Here is a 20,091-nt window from a genome sequence, read left to right as displayed (position 1 = left end):
TCTCCCATGCACATTTGTAGCCCAATGCAGCGTGGTGTTATCCCTTCTCCGGTTGAGTTCAATGGGACATGAACCTATTTGGCATACAAAACTGCTCCCTCTGATGGGACGAGTCCCTGGTTTTCTGAAGTCTCATGTAAATGCCTATATGTGTGGGTTTTCTGATGATTAAACTGTTTGTTGCAGTGATCCCATACCACATCACCGTCACCACAGGCATGGAATTTGACTCCAGCACCGACAGCCGAGTGTTCATCATCATCATGGGTCCTCAGTAAATGGAGACGGAGAGGCTGTGTCTGGATCTCCCAGAATGGAAAGATGAGTTTGCAGATGGCTCCGTAGAGAAATTCTTTGTTTGGGGCCTAGATGTCGGAGAGATCAAAAAAGTGGAGGTACTTTGTGAATGCAGCGCAAGCACTGGAGGCATATGAAATACGTGGCCAAAGAAAGCCAAGCGTGTTCCCGTTATTCTTAGCAGTGAAGGAAAGGCACTTGGGTCTAAAAGGAATGTAATCAGGGATGTGCTAATGAGATTTCACATGTGTCTGAACCTGAAAATAAATACGCTTTACAGCTCACAAAACCCTTGGGAGGCAGGAAATAATTTTGAAATATAAGGAAGTTGTAACTTATCCCAGTTTTGTCCCATCTCCAGCACTGTTTTTTCTTAGTGAGGCCCTGTTATTGACAGATGCAGTAAAGGTTCTGAGGATGCAATCCTCTCTCAGTCTTCTTCCTAGTTGATTTTTACACTACTTCCAGTTGGGTTTCATAAATTGTGCCTGCAGTGAGAAACACATCTTGTATAATTTTCCAGCTAAACATGAAAATTGTTTTTATAGCTTGGAGGACCCAGGCTTAGAGAAGAAAATTAATCATCATTCATAAGTAACGTACACAAATAGATTTCAGTACAGGAGCCATTTTTCCTGCTATGGCTCAGGGAGACAAAATTTGCATAGACTTTCCATCACTGAGTTTAAACTTCCGATGAATCTTCCAATCCGTTTGTGTACATCATTTCATATGGCAGTTCCATCTCCTAAAAGTCTGCTTCAGCCCCCAAGAGCTGAAACCCACATCATCTGAGGACTTCAAGAGCCTATCTAATTTTTTTCCCCATGCCCTGTGTTGCAGTAAACCTACCTGTTGGTGCATATGCTTGTGTATTCAGAGGGAGATGAGTCAAAGAAATATAAAGAGAGAAATACTAACTAATTAAAAAAAAATCTTTGCAGTTGTATGTCCTGTTGTAGCAGCTGCTGATAAATTGAAGCACTCCCATTAGCTTTCATTCAAGCAATGGATTCTGCCACCTTGAGAAGTCCCTATACTAGATTTTGAGTTTATTATCAACCCATTTTCTTAATGCACTCCAAGTGCCTGGATATTATGAATATTAGCGGCACATTCTATCCAGCCATCTCTAGGTCAAATTTTGAAAGTGAAGCAAGTACATAAATCCTTCTCTTCCAGACTCTGTGCACATGGGAACAGCCATGGGCTGGGATAGAGAGGGAGGAAAAAGCCAGTATAACCCTTCAGTGTCAGAGAGATAGAAGGTGCTGGATGAAGAAAGAAATAGAAAGGGTTGCTGGAGAAGAGACAGTGAGTAGGGTGAGGAATGGGCAGAGAATAGGGGAAAACAGAAGAAAATGCTCGGAAATAGACAGGAGCAAGGAAAAGAAATAATTTGAAAAGTATTACAAATGGTAAAGAAGAGAAAAGGTTGCAAATGAAATGCAGAGAGTTAGAAAAAGAAATAACATATAGCTTTCAATCTGGGTGATGTTCTTCTGCACTCTTTCACCCCTGTCCTCAGTGATCTCACTAGTCTGCTGCTTCACCTCTTGCTCATCTTTCCCTTTCAGTTTGTAACCCCCTCCAGCTCGTGGCTGGAGGAGCCATATGCTCCTGGACTTCTGCCTTCCTTCATGCAGTGCCCTCTGCTTGGAAGGTCTCTTCTTGTTGATCCGCATCCCAGCAATGACATCAATGTGCCAGTCTGACGTGGTTGCCATGGAATCAGTCCATATTTTCCTTGTAGAAAATTGCAGTGTTCAGGGACATTGCAGAAAATTTCTAGTTATCTGCTCGGGAGAAGTAAGGAACAGTTCATGCTCAGCTTTGTCATTTGGCTGCTTCTGGAAGAAGACAAGAAGTTCTGAATATGAGTTACCATGTGAAAATAGCATAGCATGGGGATTAAATTTCCAGAAGCCCTCTGTATAACCCAGGCAGCAGACTGCAGGATTTAGTAGGATCATAAGATTTGCAGCGTGATGCCACTTTTAGTTTGCTGCAAATATAGTATAGTGAAAGCAGAAACAGTGGAACATGAAGTAATTTGAAAGGGGTCCATTTGTACCTGTCTTGTAAGCCTACAGATATAATATTTACTACTGGTGTTCTTTAATAGACATGCTGACATGAAAATAAATAATACAAGTTATTTGGTATAGGCACTTTATACTGTGTTCTTAAAGCAAGTTTTAATATTTCTTCTCCTAATGAATGAATGTATCTCTGTTCCCAGACTGCTGTTGCTGCAGAGAGACACAGGTATGATCAGAAGAGTCCTGCATTGGTCTGCATTTCTAAACCACTTCTGGTACAGAGCCTTTCTCCATTGCAAGCACAGAGTAAAGTGTGATGGAGTGTAAAGTGTTGAAAGTCCAGTCCCTCACTGAGTGGAAGACCCTTGGGTCTCTCTAATATTCTCTGCACCTTCCAGAATAAGCAAGAAACCCCATTTTTTGGCATTTTTTCCTTCTGCCTACTACTCAAATTCTCTCCCATTTTCCTCTGTTGTTGCATTCAGTTTCAATGTGATTGTGAGCTGCCCAGTGCAAATTACGTATCTTAGCCTTGGTGATGTGAAGTACTCAACAGTCCCTCAGGACAGTGGGAATGAGTTACAAAGATTTTCAAACAGCCCAAGAATCTATCTGCCTTTGAAATTTTGTCATTCTAACTTAGTTCAAACATCTCAGCCCAAACAACTTGTTGTGATAGTAGTATGAGCGATGAGCGTCCAGGCTACACTGCTGGTGTGGCCACGGCTTTGGATCATTCCCTGTATTGGCCTGGTCTATCTAAAGATTTGCTTGGAACTGTAAGACAAATCCCAGTGCTCTGCTCTAAAAGACTAGCCATAAGGAAAACTCAGAGCTGGTGAGTTTATCCCAGACTTTACAACATTGTTCTTGGATCCCTTGGAAATCTGCTTGTGTGCAGGTTCTCCAAGGCAACTGGATGTGCAGGATGCTTTCTCCTGGCTAGTCACTGATACCAAAGGAGTTAAAGGTTACTGTGAAAATCTGGTACCTAGAAATGTCTTGGAATGACGCTTTAAGAGGTGGCTGTAACAAAACCAAAAGAGCAGCAGACTTCAATGGGCTCATTGGGATTTCTCCTCCGGCTGCTCTGTCCCTGCTTCACTGCAGAGCTGTTGCCCTCAACTTTCCCCGCCGCCTCATCTGCACCATCCTGCAACAGGTCTCAAGAGGCTGTGTGCAGACTCTCTGAGGAGCTTTGGGTTTGGAGAAGGGCAGCCAAACTGGCAGAGGGGGAATGGGAAGGCAGGTGTTATATTCCCAGTCACCTCACACCCCAGTAATCTGAGAATGAATTGTAGACTTGAATTTCCCTAGTGGTTAACTCTAATTTTCTGCAGCTGCACAGACATTAGTATAGTAATAATACTCCTAATAGCAGTGATGGCTGAAACAGATAAAAAAGATCACTTGCTTTTGGGAGGGAAAAAAGATGACACAGATATATCACCCTAGATGAACCTGTTATTAAAAATTATTTTCTAAGCAACCCTAAATATCCTAATAATTTAAAAACAAAAGCAGTGAGAGCTAAGGTTCTAATTTTCCTAGTGACGACACAAACAACACTTGCTCTGAAAATAATGAACTGTAGGTAGCTCTTTTATTCAACCTTTTATGTACAGATAGCTCATTGGCATGACTGGCTGAGTTTCGTACAGCAGCTGAGATACATAATTATGCTTGTAAGTCTGCCCCGGGATGAATTACCCACGTTCTTTAAGAGGGACACATGTACTTTCTTGCAGAAATTTGCACCATTGGCATCCTTTTGCTGCTGATATACCTGTAGGAACATTGCTTGTTGCTCTTCATGGCCCTTGCCAGGTTCAGGTCCAGGTGGGCTTTGGCTTTCCTAACTTCATCCCTGCACATTTGGTCAGTGTGTCTGTATTTCTCCAGGTCCCCTCTCCCTGCTGCCACCTCTAGTATTCTTCCTTTTTCCATTAAAGTTTTGTCAGGAGCCCCTTGTTCATCCATGCAGGCTTCCTGCCACTCTTGCATGACTTCCTGCTCTCCAGGATGGACCATTCTTGAGCTTGGAGGAGATAGTCCTTGAAAATCAACCAGCTACAGATGTAAGCTCCATCTGTTGGCTCCTATATAAACCTGGAGCTTTTGCAGTTTCAGGAGATGGGAAACAGAGAAACAGCCTGATACATATAGTTGACTTAGGCGTGGATTTGTGAGGGAAGGAGTGCTTGAGTGCTTGAATAACACATGTGGGTGCTTGTCCAGCTGCATCTTTCATCTTGGCTATGAAGCTTTGGATAGTCACTTCTAAATGTTGCAACAGCAGTGGAAGGGGTTGGAAAGATGGAGAGATGGGTCTGTAGAGATCGGCAAACAAGAAGATAGATGTCAATGGAGCAGAAATAGACTAGTGAGAGACTGGAAATGTTTTCATGTAGGTCAGTCCAGTCTACCTTGCTTACTTTTGGGACTGGCACTGTCCTGTCTTCCCTCACGCTCAGCAGCCGATGACCTGAGATTCCCTGCCCACATCAGCTGCCACGTACATTGATGTCTTGCCTGTTGGGCAGCAATGGCACAAACTATTTCACAGCTCGCTCCATTCCACTGCACAAGTGGTTTGTGTGACAGTGTGTGTAGTCAACATCACTGGTTAAAACCCCCAATTGGGGTCTCTCCTCCAAAGAAATCCTCTTTCACCAGCAGCTGTTTTCTCGCTGACTTTCACAGGTGGAGCACGATGGCACTATCCCTGAGAGCTGCTGGCTGTTGGAAGAGCTCACCATCGTCGTGCCCACCAAAGGCGTCATGTATAACTTTGTCTGTAAGTGCTGACTGGCCAGAGACAAAGGTAATGGACTCACCTCATGAATCCTCAACATCCTGGATGCCAACTGTGTTAATGTTGGCCTCAAGGTAGGCTCTGGGCTCCTCTTGTATCTTTAGCTACCGCACGGACCTATGCTGATATAGATTGTGTGTCAGCAGTTCTCCTACTTTGACTTCTGTATGTAGTTTGAGCCTTATATTGACAGAGGGTTTTTGTTATTTCTTTAGCAAAATCTTTAGGAATTGGTATAGCGTAATTACCACTTAGAGCCCTGGCTGGATGCAGCCGTGGCACAGACAGAAGAACAGGATAGGGCAGAGCAGGTAGGACACAGTTCAGCAGCATGTCCTCATTTTGTCACCACCCCGGGAGCACCCACTGCATCACCCCGTAGAGTGGGAGCAGCCGCAGGGTGAACACCTTGGTGAAATCTAACTCCATCATGTTTTGTTTGAGGAGATACTTCTAACCTCTTAAATTAGAGTAGTGTAGATATTTTAATCTCTGCATAGTGAGGCTACATGTCAGCTTTTCTAATATGGGAAACTGAATTCAGTTAGAAACTAATAATAATTGGAAGTTGTTGAAACATGGAGACATTTGTAAGCTTGATCTTTGAAATGAATAGCTGATTAAAGTTGAATAAGCAATGAAAAAAACTATATAGTCTTTTCAACCATGTATATGAAATTTGATGTAATGTGTGCTGTGCCATATTTCAACCAAGTACAAATTGGAAAGCTGAGCTATGCTGATTTTGGATGTAAGTTTTATAACAGAAATAACAGTCTGGATGAATGGGACTATAATATTGTGTTTAATACCTGTATGGCAATTTAAAATCTCTATAGATGTGTTTCTATTTACAGTGAGGTTACACTTTCATAGTACATTAATTTTTCTTTATGCTGCTCTTGATTCCCAAGCTAAAGATATTCTGTTGAAATCTTTCTTTTTCCCCAGACACAAAAATGTTATAACATCTTTAGCATCTGTGAAGGCTTCAACAACTCAGCGCAGGTTTCAGTGGTAAAATTGACCTAAGAGGGGAAAAAATCTCCCTCAGACTGAATACCAAGGTTAAAACCTAATCTCTTAAAAACATCCCATTAGTTGTTTAACCTCCTGGATAAGGTTTCCAAACTCCTATCGGTGAGCTGATGGCTTGCCTATAGATTGAAGTGGATGTTAATGAAGACTTATGTTCAGTCTTCCTTTAAAAGCCCAATCCAGACTATTTATTTTCATAAGCATGCCAAAAATAGACACATCTAACTAAATTTTTTTCTATGATGTTGGGCCAGAAACTTGCTGAATGGTTTGAAGGAAATCAGGGGAGATGCTTGAGACATGAAATCAGAAGTGCGCATTTGACTTTCTGATCAGTCTCCTAGTTGAGGGAATTTGGGACTGTTCCCTCGTAAATAGTTGCAGTTAGAAACTGAGTTTAATTTTTTTTTTTTTAGAGTTCAAAGAAGACTAACACATTTAATGTCTTTGGGAAAGTTAATGCTTTTTCATTTTACTTTTGTTTGACTCTTGCACAGCCATTTCAATTTAATTTTCTTCTTGGCTTTATATTCCCTCTTTATGCTTTAAATTGAATATTTGCCTCCTCATACATAAAAAATTAGTTAATGTCCACCACAGTCATTAAAAACCTTTAATGCACTGGTAAAAGAGTTTTTCTTCTCCTACCTATAGCAAAGATGATGCTTTGCTATGATTTAAAATGTATATGGATGAATATGTGTGGGACAGGTTACTCAGGATTGAACAAACATGAAAAATAATTTTTTCTATGACTTTATTCCTTTACACTGTTTATTTATGTGGCAATCACAATTCAGGCCAATAAAACTTGCCTAGCAGTGTGCTATTTGAAATATGTTTTGTTGGGGCTGTTTCTCGATGTTCTTCCACCTCTTAAATTCAGAGGTCTTATTACCATAGGTACGATCTTGAAAGCATCTTGGTGGCCTAAAAGTCTTAATGCCACTAACAGCCACTGGGACTTGCATGCTTTTGAAATGTTTTATTCTGAATCTTATTATTCACATCAGGAGGAAAGCACAAAGTTAGGCTAATAAGGTGAAAATGATGCAAAACATCTTTTCACAAATTGGCATACCTTTAATGTACGAGATCTAGGAACACTCTGCACTGGATGCAGCAGTGCGCGTCCCAGTGGGAAACAGGATAGCTGCATTCTTCTGCTGTAGAAAGTGTTCGGGTGTATAGACTTTAAAACTGTTAGCAATGTTGGAGTAAATGTTGCCCAGATGGACATTGAACACTTGGGGGAAATATTTTGCAGTCAAGGGAAAGAAAAAATTGTGCCTTTGGGAGCTGTTTTTTTTTTAAAAAGGCAAAAGTTTGGTGCAGTACGAAGGTCTGGAGTGCTGGGAGGTGGCTGGGAGGAGATGGCAGTAGCAGAGAGTTGGAGACCCACACATCGACGTGAAGGTTTTGACTCTGTGGAGAAGCAGTTTAACAGGTCTTCATCCCTCCCCAAGCATATGGTTGTCAAAATGAATGTGTCTCACTGAGTCTATCTAGGCTGAGAAAAATCTTCAGAAAAGGTCATAGATGATGCAAAGAGGAAGGTCCTGTAGCAAATTTCAATCTCTAACTTTGCCTCTGAGAACCACGGTGTGGCGAGAAACCAAGAAGCTGTGTTGTAACCATTTCTGGTAAAGAAGTAGATCTCCTGCAAAGCCTGTCTAGCGTTTTGCCCAGGCTTTTGTGTGGGTTAAGGACAGCTTATGAGACCCTCTGATTGTTTCAAATCCTCACCAGATCCTCTACAAAGTCACGGTTGTGACTGGAACCATCGAAGGTGGCAGTACCAACACCAGTGTTTTCATGACTGTCTTTGGATCCAATGGGAACATTGCAGCTAGAGAAAAATGGAGGCAGGTACACTAACTTTTTCATTTTTTTGGGTTAGAAGTGGAGTGATGACAGATTCTAGCATCAAGTCAAGAAGCACTTGGGGTTTTGATCATACCCCCACTGAAACACAAAGATAAACTCCCATTGCATTTATAGATTCAGAACTGGGGCCCTTGTAAGTGTTATTGTAATGTATTTAGCAGAGCAGAGGACAGGAGAGCACTGTGTAGCCAGGGAAACCATCCTTTGTCATTTGTAGAAGTTTTGTTTAACCCATTCCTCAGTGACTTTAGAGATAAGCATTGTGAACAAAAATATCAATTGTGATGTCCTGCATTGGCTCTAAGAGGAGCATTGCATGACATTGCATGAAGCCACAGGTGCAATTTGTGGAAAAGCAAGTAATTTAATTTAAACATTATTTAATGGGAATGCATAATGAAAGACAGACAAACCAACATGCACACACCTGCCTTGGGAAGTGCCTGTGATGGGAAGGTGCTGACTCTCCTCCCATTTGCTTTGCTGGCCAGATGTCAGCCAGCTTGGTCCAGAAGCCACGTGAGGGATGCTGGGGCCTGAGTGGGTATCTGAGGACCCTGCTGAGAAGTGGGCTTCTTAGCTTGAGCTCTGTGCCACATTAATGTAACCACACAGTTTTGTATCTGGAGCTGACTTATCTGGAGCTGGCATGAAAGGGACATGTGGTGACATCTGTCTGCCCAGATGTGGCCTTACCGTGCAGAGAGATGGAAATGGGCTGTGAGCTGTGGGGAGGGCTGCACTGCATGCTCTGATTTTACTAAAAAGGTGAAATCTCATGTTTTCTTCAGCAGAGACAGCTGACAAACTGTAATCCTAGTCCGACGTCAGCACTTCTGTAAGCCAAAAAAACCCACACACCACTGATCCATTTCCTCAAACTTTCCTGTTACTTTCTAGCACCTCCCTTGGTACTGAAAGCTTTGGCAAGAATGAACACAGCACTAACCAGCTTTTAGAGATGGGCTTCATCAGCCTTAAATTTAATTAATTGACTACCTCTGATCTTATTCAGCAAAGCATCTACAGAGTGTCAGGAGGGCCGGAGCACTTGGCCACACGATTCGAGCTCAGCTTGCTGAGGTGATGCTGGACTCTTCCCCCAACCTCCTGGCCATGCAGTTCCTCCACCGCAGCTTTGTATATCACATGTGGGCTGGATAACTGAAGATAAGGCTCCTTGCATAGAGATGTTTGCTCAGGGGATGTTTTATTCGCAGCTGTCATAGCAGAGGGGGTGTCTGGGCAAGCGTGTTCAGCTAAGCTTGAAACCTTCATGTGTTTAGTTAGTAACAAGCACAAGCCTTGTTTGCTCTGAAAAAAAAATGTTAGCAGAGGTGCTGCTGACTAAACTCTCCATGAGAAGCACCACTGAGTCACGCAAAAAGACGTAGCTCTTGGCCCTGCTCCCCATCACAGAGAGACATCCAGTGTGTGGGACAATGCACCTGGGTTACAACCGTGTCTGACTGTCGGTGACATCCTCCTTCCAAGATCCCAGGCAATCCTGAACTGATCTGTCTTCCACTATTTTAAGCCCAACAGTCAAGTCTAGTAGGTGGGAAAATGGACCACAACTGTTTGTATTTAAAATTAAAGCAAAATTCACATGAGGGTACATCAATTGAAAATCTCTAAAGGGGACCAAGACAGCTCTCACCCCTCAAGAGAGGGATTGCACTTTTGCTCCAGCTGGCCAGGCATGTGATATCCCTAAACTATGTGGCCTATAAAAAAACATCACATTTATCTATATGGGGGGATGGATAACCTCTGCCACAAGGATGTGAAAAGGCAATAAAGGAAGGCCACACAGTTTGTATGTTAATAGTTGCTTGGGCTGTCTTCTGCCAGCAGAAGAGCTGCAAAAGATGATGAAAACTCACTGGGGCTGTATAAAGAAGGACATGTAAAAAACAGCTATTAATATGTTAATATCCCCAGGATGCTGTGCTATTCTTTGGGGGTATCTCTGGCACATCTCTGCTAGCTGGAAACACTCTCTATCAGACCTCCAACTGTACAGAGCTCCTGTCATCTCATTAGCACCCTCTGCACAGGACATGCATGTCCCCAAATGCACACATGGCCTCCTTCCACACCACTCCCACCAGTCTTCACCCAGCTCTTAACAACACAGACTGCCCTGGGCTCTTGTTTGGCATGGAAATCTCACCAGCCTTTGGGCCAGCAGTGAGGGATAGGTGAGAGCCACCGCAACCGAATGGTAAAAGGCACTTCAGCTTTATTGGGGCCATCCAGTGCCAATTCACTCACAGCAGCTTAGTGCATTACAAAGAACAGTCTGTCTAATCTGCCGCAGATTTAAGGCGATTTTAGCTACATTACTGTTATTGCCAAGACCTCTGGGCAATAGAAATATTTCTAAAAGTGCAGGCATGGGTAGGAAAGCTTAATGAAACCCCTTAGATAAATTCTTCAGTGTCCTGGAAAAGGAACAGCAGCAGTCAGCTTGTCTGGGTACTTCTTTCCTTCTCAATTTTTTTTCAGGCTTATGTTCGTGTTCATATACATTAGGGATAGAAAAGAGCTCTTGGGTCACCCAGTTTGTTGCTTTAGCAATTGTTCCTCTCTAGTACGATGGCTTCTCAGAAATAGCAGGTGAGTGTCAGCCTTACAAACTGTAAACAGGGCATTTACTGAAGATAAATAATGGCTTATTTTGCTGACTGACTGTTTAGCTTAGAGTTACTCAGCCTGGAAAGGAGCAGAATGAGAGATTTCTACAAAGCTTTGTAAGTAATGGTGATTGTAATGAAAACTGATCATAGGATCATGGGATAATTCAAGCTGGAAGGATCACACCTTTTTCTTAAATAGAAGTGGAAATCAATCCAGTCCAGGCACAAAAGCACATTCTCTTTCTCACAATGAGACAGGCTGTCTTGGTATCTGGTACCACAGAAAGACAAATAACACGAGAGAGGAGTTTTTCAAAGAGCAAACATAACCCTTAATAACTAGAAATGGACTGGGGCCAAAACGCCCCATCCAAATGCCTCTGGGAGTGCAGGGAAAGCAATGCCTGGATGAAAACTGAGAGGCTGGAGCCAATCCCTATTGCTAACATCTGCAGCTATGCAGGCTCAGATAATGGTGTGAGGATAATCACATTCATGCTGCAGGGTGTAATCTGAGCAGAGGTTGGTAAAGAAATGTTTTTTTTTCTCCAGATCCTGGCACTGCACAGCTGTAGGAGGCTAAGTACATTGCCAGGAACTAGATATCATCATTATGGATTGTCTACGTTATGGCAGTGCCCACAGTTTGCAGAGCTCTCCAAACCTCTCAGCAGACTCAGATAACTCGCAAAGAGAAGTTTCCATGAAGGAGGAACCTCAGCGGCAGAGTGGTCACAGTGGTGCTTGGTAGACCCCCTGGATTTGGCTGCCCTTCTACTTAGCAAAGATTGGATTTCCATCTCCAAGCCCACAGTAGGTCTGCCAGAGTATTTTGGGGATGAACCTAGAAGATATGCTTGCTCTAAACAAAGTAATATTGAGCCCGAGGCAGCACTTGCACTGGAGCAAGGCTTTCTTCCTAGCACCGTTGATGCTAAGAGGCAGGCAAGGTAGCTGTGGTCCTAGCCAGTGTAATGTCTTCTTCAAGGCCAGGTTGGATGGGACTTTGAGCAACCTGGTCTAGTGGGAGGTGTCCCTGCCCATGGCAGGGGGTTGGAACTAGATGATCTTTCAGGTTCCTTCCAACATAAACTATTCTATGATTCTATGATAAGCATATGTTAGTTTTTCCCCTTTTCTTGCTTTCTGCTGATTGCTATGGATGAGCAGTTCTGACACATCCTTGTGCCAATATACAGCAGACAAGCACAGAGTAAGATCTTTCATGCAATGTTACACAAACCTATCCTGGTTCTTACAAATAATGGAGCTAATTTGCAAATCCAAGTTGCCCAAATTCAGGAAGGGAGTGTGGGATGGTCGGTTTTGTCTCCTTTCTAAGACAATTTGCCTGCTCTTACTAAACTTAGGCGTTGCGCTCCGACTTGCAGTCAGGTTGCCGTATTTAGCTGAGCTGCAGCAACTGTCTGTCACCGTGGCAAATGCAGTTATGTGCTGCGTCTTAGCACAAGAAAATTAAGAAAAATTGCTTTGCCTTTTAGTTAGGATGGGCTAAGGGCAGGCAGGTGGGCAGATGCCAGGAGGAAGGCAATGTGCAGAAACCTGACTGTGAGTCTCTATTGTTCTGGTTACAAACAGAGTGATAATGGATGCTACAGGCTGCCTGGAACAACTCCAGGTGCCTCGTATGGGCTTGATTTTCCAGAGGAGGAGGAATCCCCGTCAAACCTGCACTGTAGTGTCTTGCCAAAAACACAGTAGCTAGTGATTGCAGGACAGAAAAGCTCAAGTCCAATAACATGCACTTGTAAACTTTTAATTTGAGGCTGTTGGCAAGGTGCGAGTTGCAGCACGGACAGGGGATCGAGACACAATGATACTGTAAAGCAGTGGGAAACCTCCTCGGTCTTTCAGTCCCTCCAGGTTTGAGTGAGGCCAAGAGGACAGTTTCATTATGGAGATCGCCGATATCGCACCCCTCAGGAAGATGAGGATCTGGACGGACAGGAAGGGGACTCACCTGCACTGGTTCCTGAAAAGGGTAATGCACTTCACATTGCATGTCTCTCTGCAACCTGCTTGTGTTGAAGCCTCTCAGCCCTTGAGAAAGAGGAGAAAGGGAGCTAGAAGGGCCTGTTGCCATAGGACAAGAGGGAATGACTTTAAACTAAAAGAGGGTAGATTTAGACTAGATATAAGGAAGAAATTTTTTACGCTGAGGGTGGTGAAACACTGGCCCAGGTTGCCCAGAGAGATGGTAGATGCCCCATCCCTGGGAACATTCCAGGTGAGGTTAGACAGCGCTCTGAGCAACCTGATCTGGCTGAAGGTGTCCCTGCTCATTGCAGATGGCTTTAAAGGTCCCTTCCAACTCAAACTATTCTATGATTCTGTGACTCACTTTTATTCATTTCCTGCCTCTTTCCATTTGTTTTTTTCATGCTTTTTTCCTGCAGGAATTGAGTCAAAAAAGAAGCAAGCAAGGGCAAAAGCTGTGCTGTAAATCTTTACTGCAGTCTCTACTGTTAGATCTCGCTCTCCCTCCCTGAAAAAGAGCCTTGGCTTGCCACCCAGGGCTCCTGCAGTATTTTCTGGTCCCCAGGATGTAGCTTCAGTTCCTTCAGACCCCTGCCATGCTCTGACCCAGTGGGAGAGTGGACCCCCCTCTGCCAGGCAGGGACAGCCACTGTGGGCCTGGGCTGGGTGGGACATTTCCAAATAATCCATCCTTTCAGGTGAAGCATCACATCTCTCCCCTTCCCTTCTCCCTCTAGCACACAGGCAGATTCCTTTATTTTCTTCTTCATACAAGTAAAGTGTTGTTTTCTTCTTCCATTTTGAATACAGTATGCAAAACGACTCCCACCATTTCTGTTGATTGTAATTTTCCCTGGTGTACTATCTCAAAAAAATACAGTGCTTGCCTTTATCTTTCCTACTGAACCACCAGCTCCAGGTAAACATCACTTATATTTGGGCAGTAAAATGTAGTTTGCTTGTTATGGGTCCCTATAATTATTTTTCTAAGATACAGATGGAGTGATGTGCTGATTCCACACCATTAGATGGTGTGTCTAAGGGAGGAACACATCTCTGCCGTGTTTATTTAGCATGCTTTTTCTGGAGTAGATATCCTGCTGGATTTCTGTATCTTGACTTTTTTATGAGAATAGGTTAAGACCCAGTAGCTTAACCCATGGTTAAGCGCAGGATTTTTTTTATTAGGTCCTTTATCCTTTTTGACTAGTCTGAAGCTGTCCTTCATTTTCCCATAAATAACATAAAAACACTAGTCCTAGGTGGCTACCATTTTCCAGTGAAGTAATGAACTGCTCTTCACCTCCTTTAGCATGGTCTGAAAAGTGTTTCGCTGGTGCAGTACCTTTTTGTACTTGTCATTGTCACTTCTAAGTTTTTGCTCAGCAACTCTTGTGCAGCTTTCCAAAGCATTAGACCTCCAGCATATATCTTCTGAAATCTTTCATGGCTAACTGGGGAGGTCCCAATGGACTGGAGGGTGGCAAATGTAACACCCATCTACAAGAAAGGCAAAAAGGAGGATCCAGGAAACTATAGACCTGTCAGTCTAACCTCGATACCAGGGAAGGTCATGGAGCAGGTCATCTTGAGTGCCATCAAAACCCACATAATGGGCAACCAGGGGATCAGGCCTAGTCAGCATGGGTTTATAGAAGGCAGGTCCTGCCAGACGAACCTGATCTCCTTCTATGACAAGATAACCAGATTATTGGACGAGGGAAAGGCTGTTGATATTGTATACCTGGACTTTCGAAAAGCATTCGATACTGTCCCCCATACAATTCTTGTGGAAAAACTGGCTTCACACGGCCTGGATGAGCATACGATCCGCTGGGTCAAGCAATGGCTGACTGGAAGGTCCCAAAGAGTGGTGCTCAATGGATTTAAATCCAGCTGGCGGCCGGTCACAAGTGGTGTGCCTCAGGGCTCAGTGTTAGGACCATTTCTGTTTAATGTCTTTATTGATGATCTTGACAGGGACATAGGGTGTATCATCAGCAAGTTCGCAGATGACACCAAGTTAAGCAGGAGTGTTGATTCCCAGGAGGATAGGGAGGCTCTACAGAGAGACCTAGATAGATCGGATCATTGGGCCAAAATCAATGGCATGAGTTTCAACAAGGGCAAGTGCCAGGTTCTGCACTTGGGCCACAACAACCCCAAGCAGCGCTACAGGCTTGGGGAAGTGTGGTTGGAAAGCTGCCTGGAAGAAAGAGACCTGGGGGTTCTAATTGACAAGCGGCTGAATATGAGCCGGCAGTGTACCCAGGTGGCCAAGAAAGCCAACGGCATCCTGGCTTGTATTAGAAACAGCGTGACCAGCAGAAGTAGGGAGGTGATTGTGCCCCTGTACTCAGCACTGGTGAGGCCACACCTGGAGTATTGTGTCCAGTTTTGGGCACCTCAATACAAGAGAGATATCGAGGTGCTGGAGCGAGTGCAGAGGAGGGCAACGAAGCTGGTAAAGGGCCTGGAAAACAAATCATATGAAGAGCGGTTGAAGGAGCTGGGACTGTTTAGTATGAGGAAGAGGAGGCTGAGGGGAGACCTCATCACTCTCTACAACTACTTGAAAGGACACTGTAGAGAGGTTGGTGCTGGTCTCTTCTCATAATTAATGACAGAACGAGAGGGAATGGCTTCAAGCTCCAGCAGGGTAGGTTTAGACTGAACATTAGGAAAGAATTTTTCAGAGAAAGAGTGGTCGGGCATTGGAATAGGCTGCCCAGGGAGGTGGTTGAGTCACCATCCCTGGATGTGTTTAAGAGACGTTTAGATGTGGCGTTGGGGGATATGATATAGGGAAGAACTTTGTAGTGTAGGGTAGATGGTTGGACTCGATGATCCCAAGGGTCTCTTCCAACCTGGATGATTCTATATGCCACAGACACACAATTTTTCCCTCTGTGCCTAAGGAATAACTCAATCTGTTCTCTGATTCAATTCAGTTATCTTGGTCAATCTCCCATTTCCAGTTCCCTGATACCTCCTTGAGTATAAAATGAGGTATAAAATGAAATCAAATAAAGCTTATTCATCCAGAGACGTTCCAGATCTTGCAGTCTTGAATTAGCAATAGCTCAAAGGCGAAGGACGGTGGCATCTCTAGAAGCAGGTAGCACCTTCCCATGTTCCTGTTGCCAGCTCTGTCCAGTATAGCCTGGTGGCCTGTTCCACCCAAAGCAAGGCTTTCCCAGAGAAGGAGACAAAAAGGATTCTCATGTGGACCCATCTGATGAGCTTATAACCCTTTTATGGCTCTACAGAAGCAACAAGCAGACCACGCATGCAACTCCGAGACCAGGAGTTTTCTAAACTGTACCCATAGCTTCTATTTTTTCTTAGGGAAACAGAGCATGGAGGATTTTTTAGCTCCAGTGATATGCAGAGAACTTTATTTATTAGTTTTCTTTCCCACCTTCCCTGCAAAGGTAAACATTGCATTTGCATTCCCAGGCAGAGAGTGAGGACAGGAGTGCTCTGCAAGAGGGGAGGAAGGATTTGTGTTCTCTGATTTGTATTCCAGCCTTGAAAACTTATGTAGCCTGGTGTGATATGAAAACTGATCTCAGCCCATTTCCATTTCTGTCAAAAGTGCATATTAAAACTGCATAATGAAATACTTGGGGGGGGTAGTGCTAAACTCTCAGACAGATAGTTCACAGTTAGTGCTAACTAACAGTGAAATGAGAAGCTAGATTAAGCCATCAACCCCATAATTAACCAGTTGTTGCTCCATTTAGCTACAGGATATTCTCAGTTTTCTTGTTTGATTTAAATAAAAACAAATGATCTTTTTAATTCTCATTAGTCTTTTTGTAAAATGTTGCTGGCCATAATTTATGCTGCTTTTAGTTTACCAGAAATAGAAGTACATAAATACCAATTAAAATGCATGAATTATCATTGATGATGTACACAGCCAAAAGATTAAATTTACAAGCAGGGAAGTAGTCTTTTTTTTTTTCCTGACTAGATAAAATACATTGAAATTTCATTCAGAATCTCAGTGAAGTAATGAACTTGGTGCCAAAGATTCAAACTGCACCAAAAGTGGCAATAAGTTTTAAACACTGATACTTAATCCTCTAGAGGGAACAAGATTTGATTAGTGATGTGATGAGCCAAAATGAATATTATTGATTATTGCTGTGCACAGAAAGATATACCAAAAGCTCTCTAAAGCTGAGCAACAGTTTCTGATCTCACCACTGCTGGAAGAGATGCAGAGTTTGGATATTTTCCTCTGACCTAATGCTCAATCTCATGTTCTTCCACACCGAGCTACCAAGACACTGCTCTGTGTTTCTGAAAAATCAGAGAATAGAATCATAGCATCATAGAATCATAGAATCATAGAATCATAGAATCACAGAATCATAGAATCACAGAATGGTTAGAGTTGGAAGGGACCTTAAAGATCATCTAGTTCCAACCCCCCTGCCGTAGGCAGGGACACCTCCCACTAGACCAGGTTGCTCAAAGCCCCATCCAGCCTAGCCTTGAACACCTCCAGGGATGGGGCAGCCACAGCTTCTCTGGGCAACCTGTTCCAGTGCTTCACCACCCTCACAGGAAAGAATTTCTTCCTAATATCTAATCTAAATGTCCCCTCTTTCAGTTTAAAACCATTACCCCTCATCCTATCACTACAGTCCCTCATAAAGTGTCCCTCCCCATCTCTCCTGTAGGCCCCCTTTAGGTATTGCAAGGCTGCTATAAGGTCTCCCTGGAGCCTTCTTTTCTCCAGGCTGAACAATCCCAGCTCTCTCAGCCTGTCTTCATAGGAGAGGTGCTCCAGCCCTCTGATCATTTTCATGGTCCTCCACTGGACCTGTTCCAACAGGTCCATGTCCAATCTCTTGCTCCTACCTGCTCCTCTCTGGAGCATCACCCCGGAATGAGAAGGCAGAGGCTGCTCGCTCTGTCTATTAACTGCTTACACAAAGACCTATACGGATGAAATCACCCAACCTGGGTGAGGGGCTGGGGATGGAAAGAGAGGTCATTTTGCTCCGGCGTTTGTAGTAGCCAGACAGTTTTTCCCAGACACCATCTGGGGTGTTGGGCAAGGGCTGGCTATTTGGGCAAGGTCTGATCTCTCTGTCTGCGAGCACGCTCCAGCTGGCAGCTCTAATCTGCTTCTACCCCCCGCTGCTTTCCTGACATTTCCCTGCAAGCTTTGCTCAGGACATTTTGCTGCTAACAGTGTCGCTGTCATTCCCGAGCAGGGCAGAGGTAGAGCTGACTTAACCTTTTTCAGCAAAGAGTTTATGCACCAAAGGGGCAAAAAGGGCATTTTTTCAGTCAACCTGAGATTATTCACAATTCAAATTCACAAATTTTAGCCAAAGAAAAGTTTCTAGGTTGGACTCCTATGAGGATGTAGACAACGTTCACGCATCCTTGAGCGAGGAGACTTCCCTCTGGTCTGTGCCCTAGCAGAGAGGGCACCAGCTGGGGTGGTGGAGACCTGACTTCTGCTTGGTACAAAGCAAGGATTTGATTCAACATCTCTTGACTCACAGAGCAGTTTTCTGACCACAAAGCAATAGTGTCACTGTCTGTGAATAAGCAGCTTTTCTAAAAAGTAGGACAGCTTCAACAGCCCAAAATGTCCTGTACCTCTGGGATGAAGGTGCTGTGTTACAGATCCCTGTTTAGCATCAGGCAGAGAGAAAACCTCAGATAAGTGTCCTACCCAAGGAACAGTACAATGTACAAATAGCATGGCTACTGCTTCAGCTTCAGCGTAGCTATCGCCCTCTTTAAAATAATTTTTTTATAACCTGGAGCAATGTTCTTCTTTTGAACTGCTAAAGGCTCCAGCAAAGCTTGGTTGGGGCCAACAGAAGTGCATGGACTGGGACACATGCAGTTTGAGGACAGAATTTGAGCACATTTTATCTCAAGATAAGTTTTATAAGTTTCTTAGGCTTATGTACGAGAGTGCAGTGGAAGGTCACCAAGATGGTCAAGGGGCTGAAGCATATGGCACACTAGGAAAGGCCAAGGTAAATGGAGCTTTTAAGCCTTGAGAAGAAAAGGCTAAGGGGGAATCTTAATTGCAGTCTTCTACTGCTTAAAGTGAGGTTACAGAGACTATCGATCCAGTCTCTTCTCAGAGGTGAACAGTGAAAGGGCATGAGGCAATGGACACAAGTTGCAACAAGGAAAATCCTGATCAGATATGAGGAAAAAAATCTTCCCAACGAGAGTGATGCAGCCCTAGGATGGAGGCCCACAGTGCTGGGGGAATCTCCACCCTTGAAGATTTTCAAAACTCAGTTGGACATGGCCTTGCAGTTAGCCTTGCTTGGAGCAGGAGGTGGGACTAGACACCTCCAGGTGTCCCATTTAGTTTAACATTTTCCATGACTCTATGATTCATTTCTTCCTAATATCATGTCACACTTCTCTGGTGCATCTGGGCTCATGTTCCCATGGTCTTTGCAGAGATGTGCCTCGCAAGACACTGTTTCTTGATGCGCTGCTTCCTTCACTCGGGTATTGGGTCCAACTCTTGGTTGGACTCGATGATCTTGGTTGGACTCGATGATCTCAAAGGTCCCATCCAACCAAAAATATTCTGTGATTCTGTATGGTCTCTGTTTCTGTTAGATGGTAACAAAAATGGTAATTTGCAGCCCTGTCTCCTTCTTTCCCTCGAACTCCCCAAATTTAGTGAGAATTTACTGCTAGGTTTTTGCTGTAGGCAAGTGTAATTCCTTTCTCCCTGTAGACTGATGCTCCACTGAGCCCACATTCAACAGGACATATAAAGGTGGGTGTTTTATTAGGTGTTTGTTGGAGTAACTCACTGGCTTGTTCTAAGTAGGTTCCTATTCTGTTCTTATCACCACAGCATCTGAGCTCCTTCTTGTGACACGTTAGACAGTGTGATTAATATCTGTTGCATACTGTTTGTTCTGTCATCTTTTCCCAGACAGAGAAGAGTGTGAAGCATTAAGTTTTTCTGGCCTAATTTTATTTTGTGCATTGCTTTAACTTGTTTGGGGTTGGTTTGCATATCCCTACAATGATGACTCTGTGTCTGCAGAGAGGAGGCAGGCAAAAGAAATGTACTGTGTACTTCAAGAAGAGGTAGTGTGGTTTTCAATAATTCTCTGCTACTTCTTCTTTAGACTTAATTCCATACTGTCTTCCAGGAAAGGTCTGACTCTCTTTGACATGAGTTTTGTCCATAACTTGTGTCAGAGGATCAAATTTCTTCCTATGCTTTACCCCATGAGTGAAAAGCTCCAGTATTAAGAAGATCATTTCTCAGGATAAGTCACCACATCAAATATTGTCCATAGCAGAGAGCTCCGTTTAGCCCAGAAGAACTTAGTACAGGTTTTGAAGCTAT

General features: G+C 43.7%; 1 pseudogene; it reads left to right on the top strand.

Annotated features, from left to right (window-relative positions):
* The window catches only part of LOC141476744 (lipoxygenase homology domain-containing protein 1-like), a 65,110-nt pseudogene that overhangs the window by 24,732 nt on the left and 20,287 nt on the right, over positions 1-20,091 (top strand).

The sequence above is a fragment of the Numenius arquata genome, chromosome W, assembly GCF_964106895.1.
Source record: "Numenius arquata chromosome W, bNumArq3.hap1.1, whole genome shotgun sequence".
In the NCBI taxonomy this organism is placed as follows: Eukaryota; Metazoa; Chordata; class Aves; order Charadriiformes; family Scolopacidae; genus Numenius; species Numenius arquata.
Note: the sequence above shows the minus strand (reverse complement) of the source record. Positions and strands in the feature narration are given on the sequence as shown.